The following is a 7,339-nucleotide window of genomic DNA, read 5'->3' as shown; positions in this document are numbered from 1 at the left end:
GCACAGGATCCAATCCTATTAGAGTTATTTTTATACTTTAACATAAGGTCTTACTTATACTTCTCAAGATGCTGAAGGGGAAAATGGCTACAGATCTTTGGGCAAAGGCACTCACATGTTTAATATTGAGAGAAAGGTGAAGTTTATACTATTCTTATTTTACAATATGTGATATTTGAAAATGTTAGCTAGAGGAGGAAGATCTGAGTATTTGAAGTGGTATACTCAGCAAGTCTCATGAAAAATCTCCCACTTTCTCCAGACTGTGTGCTTTCAAAGGGGAAAAAAAGGTCTCCATCCATATTACCATAAGAAAAAAAAAGGTTCAATGGTTAAAAAAAAAATTTATGTTCAGCATGGGGTCCATTGTCCTAAACTCAAATTCTTAGCTTCAAAGTTATGGTAGCAGTAGGGATCAATTAGTTACACTTCACTGCTGATGAGTTCACACCCTTGAGCTGGCCCTTGGGATTGGCCTTTGAAAGAGAGGTTAGAAGCAGAAATAAGGCCTGGATTTGGAGGAGGCAGTTAAGCACAAACACAGATTATCCCTTTGATGATTCCCTGGAGAGTAGCCTAGGGGATGAGAGTCAAGATGGAAGAATAAGAAGCAGTTGAGCCTAACTCCCCTCTATCCTTTCTCCATGAGGTTCTAGAAAAATGTACCAGACTGCATTCTGATCAAGAAAGCCAAGAAAAAGTCATTTTTTTTTTTTTCTGACCAGGGAAATTTAAGAGACAGAGAGATCTGCAGACACAGGGGATGGGAGTCTGGCCTGGAGCCAGTACAAAGCATTCCAGTGCCCAGTAACTGAAAGGAGGTCAAGACAGGGCACCAAGTGGAGTTGTGAACTGATCCAATCATTTTGGAGAGCAATTTGGAACTATGCCCAAAGGGCTATAAAACTAAAAAAAAAAAAAAAGGATATATACATATCCTTTGATCCAGCAATACCACTACCAGGTCTGTATCCCAAAAAGAGAGTAAAAAAGGGAAAAGGACTCACATGTACAAAATTATTTATAGCAGGTTTTTTTGTTTGTTTGTTTTTTGTGGTGGCAAAGAATTGGAAATTGAGGAGATGTCCATCATTTCAGGAATGACTGAACAAGTTGTGGCATGTGAATGTAATGGAATACTATTATTCTATGAGAAATGAGCAGGTGGATTTCAAAAAAACCTGGACAGAATTACATGAACTGATGCAGAACCAGAACATTGTACAATATTGTGCAATGATCAACTATGATAGATTTAGCTCTTCTCAGTAATACAATGATCTATGACAATTCCAAAAGACTTATGATAGAAAATGCTACCAACATCCAAAGAAAGAGCTATGGAGTCTGAATGAAGATTAAAGCATACTATTTTCACTTTTGGGGGGTTTTGTTTGTTTTTTTCTTTCTCGTGGTTTTCCCCTTATGTTCTCATTTTTCTTTCACAGCCCAACTAATGTGGAAATATGCTTAACATGATTGTACATGTATAACCTATATCAGATAACTTGCTGTCTTGGGGAGGGGAAAAGAAAGGGAAGGAAGAAAAAAATGGAACTCAAAATCTTACAAAAATGAATGTTGAAAACTATCTTTACATGTAATTGGGAAAAAAATAAAATACTATTAAGTTAAAAAAAAAAAGACAGGGCACCAGGGCAGGAAGCACCAAGTCAGAAAGAGATCCCAGAGGATTGCTAAGCTAGCGGTGGGAACAGGAACAGGTAGCATCTGGCAGCTCTGTTGTCAGTACTGAGCCACAGATCCAGAGCAGAGAAAAGTGGTCTCAAGTGTGACCCTAGCTGTGAACCAAGCAAGGAACAAGTTCCAGAAATGTAGCTATATAGCTTTGTTCCCAGGAGCAGAGGAGTGACTCAGTTCTAGCCTTTAACCCAGTGTCTAAGCCTGCAGCCGAATAACCAGGGCAGGAGTCTTAGATTAAAGGGGAGTTGGCAGTTCTGTCACTCCAAAACTGCAGAGCCTCCCAGCAGGCTAACAATGACTAAATCTACTGAAACTTCCAACCACGGACAGACCCAAACCTGGATCAGGAACTTGCACAGTTAAATAGACCTCCCCCTCAACCACATCATTTTGTGAGTACCAAAAGCATGTGGGACCCAAATAGAACTGTCAAAGCAGCATGAAGACATAAAAGGACAAAAGTTCAGACTAGATATCTCTCCCTGCGCTCTGCCAGAATTACACAGAGCCCAGTGATAATATAACCAAAGTCAAGAAATTGGCTGAAAGAATAAGCAAATTAAAAAAGAACCTCACCATAAAGAGCTATTACTTATTTATAGCAGCTCTTTTTGTGGTAGCAAAGAATTGGAAATCGTGGAGAAGCCCATTAATTGGGGAATGGCTAAACAGATTGCAATATATGAATGTAATGGAATATTATTTTTCTATAAGAAATGATGAGCAGGAAGATTTCAGAAAAACTTGGAAAGATTTACATGATCTGATGCTAAGTGAGGTCAGCAGAACCTGAACATTGTACACAGCAACAGCAATGTTGTACAATTATCAACTTTGATAGACTTAGCTCTTCTAAGGAATACAATCCATCCAAGACAATTCCAAAAGATTTGTGATGGAAAATGCTCTCCACATCCAGAGAAAGAACTGTGGAGTCTGAATGTAGATTGAAGCCTACTGGTTTTACTTTGAGGGGTTTTTTTGTTTTGTTTTGTTTTTTCTCTTTCTAGTGGTTTTCCCCTTTTGTTCTGATTCTTCTTTTGCAACATGATTAATGTGGAAATATGTTTAATATGATGGTACATCTATAATCTATATCACATTACTTGCTGTCTTGGGGAGTGGGGAGGGAATGGAGAAGAAGAAAAATTTGAAACTCAAAATCTTACAAAAATGGATGTTGAAAACTATTTTTACATGTAATTGAAAAAAACAAAATACTACTAAGTGAAAAAAATAAAGAGTTATTATGGCAACAGGGAAGCTCAAGACACACAGAAGAAATTTACTAACAAATATCTACAAGCAAAGCCTCAGAGAAAAATGCATCTTAAACATGAGTCCAACAAAAATTCTTAGAAGAGTTAAAGCAAGAGTTTAAAAAAGAGCTAAAAATTACTTTAAAAAAAATGATAGTGGTAGAGGAAAATATGGAAAAAGAAGCAAGAGCTAGAGAAGATATGAAAAGAGAATTAACAACTTTGAAAAAGAGGTATAAAATATTACTGAAGAAAATAACTTCTTAAAAATTAGAATTAGCTAAATGGAAACTAATGACTCCATGGAGCATCAAGAAATAATAACTTAAAGAAGTATGAAGAAAATGTGAACTACCTCATGAGAAAAACAACTGACCTGGGGCACAGATCAAAGAGAGATAATTTAAGAATCATTGGACTACCTGAAAGTAATGATAATTTTAAAAAGCTCAGACATCATATTTCAAGAAAACATAAAAGAAAACTGCCCAGATATATTAGAACCAGAGGGTAAAGTAGAAATTGAAAAAATCCACTGGCCAACTACTGAAAGAAGCCTCAAAACAAAAGCTTCCAGCCATTTTATATCAAAATCCAGAGTTTCCCAAGTCAAGGGGAAAAAAACTGTATGTAACCAGAAAGAAAAAATTCAAGTACCAAGGAGTCACAGTCAGTATCACACAAGATTATGTATCATAAAGGAGCAGAGAATTTGAAACGTGATATTCCAGAAGATAAAGGATCTAGGCTTAAAACAAAAAAGAACCTACCCAGTAAAACTGAGTAGGATGGGGGAGACAGGGGGACTGTGAGGGGACAAAAAAATGACCCTCTCATAAAACAGAGGCCTCACAAGAATTTTTTTTTTTGCTTTTTTGAGGGGGGAAGGGTACAGCAGATGGGATTAAGTGACTTGCGCAAGGTCATAGGCTAGTTTTTGTGTTGTGTCTGAGGTCAAATTTGAACTCAGGTCCTCCAGAATCCAGGGCCCATGCTCTATTCACTGCGCCACCTAGCCACCCCTCACAAGAATTTCTAATGAAAAACTCAGCTTAGTAGAAAATTTAACATACAAATACAAGAGTCAAGAAAAGCACAAAAAAAACATGACTGAGAAATCCTGAATAAACAAGATTTACATTCTTACACAAGGAAATTATACATGTAACCCCTTAGAACTTTATTATCAGCCTGGGTCATAGAGGGCCTGGGTGTGATCCTATTATGTTTGGATGATTTCAAAAGAAGAATGAAAGGGTGAGGGAAAGGAATGTACTAAAAGAATGAGGAAATTGTCTCACAAAAATGAGATAAAGAAGGATGAATTTGTCAAATGAAGGGGACAGTGGGGGAGGTAATCATAGTAAATCACAAAGTCTTGGCATTAATGTCCAAATCTATAAAATGGGGCAAAATCATATCCCAGAACTAAAGGTCTAGATTCAGTATTGGAGACTTCACATAAATCATTTTCTCTAACTTGTGCCCTTACTTAGGTTTACCTTAAGACAGTAAATTTTGTCTCATTCTGCCCACACCCAAGGTCCCCCCTCCCCCAACACCAAGATTAGGCTTGTCTCTCATTCTTTACAGAACAAAGAAAACTCACTCTATCCCCCAGCTCTGTTAAGTACCCAGGTAATTAAAACAGACTGTAGAACAGACTTTGTTTCATCCCACAATAAACAAGCAGGACTCAAACTCAACAGAGCCAGGAACTCTCCTTTCCACTCTAGTGGGCCCCCATCTTCCACAGGGACTTATTCACATAGTCCTCCAAATTGATAATGCTTCTCTAGAGGTAAGTCTCTGGTGAGCCCACTCTTAGTTGGACCTTATTTGCCTTACCTTCTCAAAAGACAGAGGAGGAGGATGAACAAGAGCCAGTCAGAATATTTTAAAAGCTGAGCCCTTTGGGGCAGCTAGGTGGCACAGTAAATAGAGCACCGCCCCTGGAGTCAGGAGTACCTGGGTTCAGATCCGGCCTCAGACACTTAAGACAAAAAACTAGCCGTGTGACCTTAGGCAAGTCACTTAACCCCAATTACCCTCCAAAAAGCAAAAAAAAAAAAAAGCTAAGCCCTAGACTTGGAGTCACAGAGCCCAGATTCAGATCTTCTCCATCACTCTGCCTTTCTGCACCTCTGTTGACTACTCTGTAAATAAAGGGATGGGATTAGATGATTTCTAAAATCCCTCCCAGCTCTAGAGCCCATGTACCTTCCTGGGTGGATCAGGTTACATGGCTTCATACAACGCTTATTATTTTCTTCAGTTCATACATGCAAAAGAAAAACAAACTCCCACCACAGCAAAGAGAAAATTATAACAAGAACTCCTTAAATTATCTATAAGCTGCAGTGCCCAGCATCCAAGCAGCCCCTTCTTCCGAAGGGACATGACTCTCCTCGCTGAGAAGAGCAGGATCCCAGCAACGTGTCCTTGTGAGGTCAAAGAAAAAGAAGCACTTCTCTCTTATCGCCATCCTGGCAGGAGGTAGAATAATAATGTCAGCAGTGGCATTGCCTGCAAAAAATATTTTGGAAACTAACCACCTCGGTCCCTAATGATCCCACTCTCCTCTGAATTCCTATGGTACTTAACTATTTATACCTCTCTTAACTATTTATATAATCTTAAATTTAAAATTTTCTCGTGTTTTTAGCTTCTATCATCTAACTTTTGCTAGCATCTTAACTCCTCAACTAGATTGTAAAGTTTGGGTTTTTTTAGGCCAGGATGATATATAATAATTTTTTCTACCCTACGCAAAGTCAAGCATATAGCTAGGCACATAATGTACGCTCAATAAATCTGTATTGAGTTTTTTTTTTTTTTTAATAAGCAAATGATCTGTGATTCATTAGTTTGGGGGACTTCTTTCACCAGGAGTTCCCAACCCAGTATGTATGTAACAATGTTCTCTGGCCCCTCTGCCTAAAGGCTAGGTTTGTTACATTTCACCCTTCCCCAGGGTTCTCTGCTACCCTTAAGGGTGTTTAAATGTCTCTCTTCTCTGCCATTGCCCTTTCTAACCTACTACTTTAGAGTAATCACCAAATGAGGAAGAAAAGAGAAAGCAAAGCAATGTGATAGCATTTAGATATAAAACAAGGGGAAAAAAAGAAAAAAAATGAGTTCTCAGAACACCAAATGAGCATTTTAATAGAAATCAATATCTCTACCATGACCAAGTCAAGGTCTTATCTGCTGAAGTAGACTTGACTCCAGTTCAGATTAGGTACTTGTTTAGTAATCAAAGAGCAAAAAAGAAGGAATGTGAAGAATGGCTCATTAAGAAGAAATGTCCAGACTCTGTCCTAGTAAAAAAAATTTAAAAATCTTCATTCAAGCAACTAGAGCTCCCAAGCTTGTTTTGACCTTCATCCTTGAGTCCTTTCCAATCAAATCCAATAGAAATGAATATTTATACTCCTGTTAACAACTTCTATCAACGTTTAAATGTCTAGTTTTCTAACAATTAGTAGTTAACAACTGTTTTACTGCCAATTAGAGTTCTAAGCACCCCAGTTCCATTTAACCACTTAAGAGACATATTAATTTTTATAAGGAAATATTTTAAAAGTATACTAAAGGAATACTTGGAAAGCACAATAAAAAATACAAATATACAAACATTTTCCCCCCAAACCTTGGGGACATAATCCCCCTTATACCACCTCCCCACCTTTGGGAAGTGGAAAAGTATTAGGTTCACAGGTTCGCTTGGTTCCTGCATAGTATTAGTTCCACTAAATTCCAACACTAAAATCCTCTCCCCTGACCCTATCCCTTGTATCCAGTGACCCTGGCTGGCTTCTCAGGATTCTCATACTGGGCTAACAACATCTGGCCTGGAATCACAGGCCCAAAGGTTCTAATGGCTTTTGCTCTTGGGTTAAAGAAGACTCTACTCCCTGCATATAAAATTGAAAAAGACAAGCACAACAGGACCTAAAACCCAAGCCTTTTTCTCAGGGTCATAGGCTCTAAGAGGAGTAGAAAGTGGCCCTTTGGCACTCCCAGATTACTGTATGGTGTCCTTGCACTGAGTGAATGAATCATCACCTCTGGATGCTGTAAGAAAGGGAGAAGAGAGACTGCTCCTTTTGGATAGTTTGAAAGACTAGGATTTCAAGGTGGCTAGGTGGTGCAGTAAGTAAAGCACCGGCCCCAAAATCAGGAGGACCTGAGTTCGGTTCTGGCTTCAGACACTTAACACACACACACACACACACACACACACAAAACTAGCTGTGTAACCTTGGGCACGTTACTTAACCCCAGGCCCTCCAAAAGGCAAAAAAATAAAAAAAGACTAGGATTTCAACCTAATTCCTCTATGTCCAGAGCTGGTGCTCTTTCTACTATGAATT

This window comes from Petaurus breviceps, unplaced genomic scaffold (assembly GCF_028583685.1).
Source record: "Petaurus breviceps papuanus isolate PSGF00001 unplaced genomic scaffold, PetGlider_PUasm1.0 186, whole genome shotgun sequence".
NCBI lineage: Eukaryota > Metazoa > Chordata > Mammalia > Diprotodontia > Petauridae > Petaurus > Petaurus breviceps.
Note: the sequence above shows the minus strand (reverse complement) of the source record.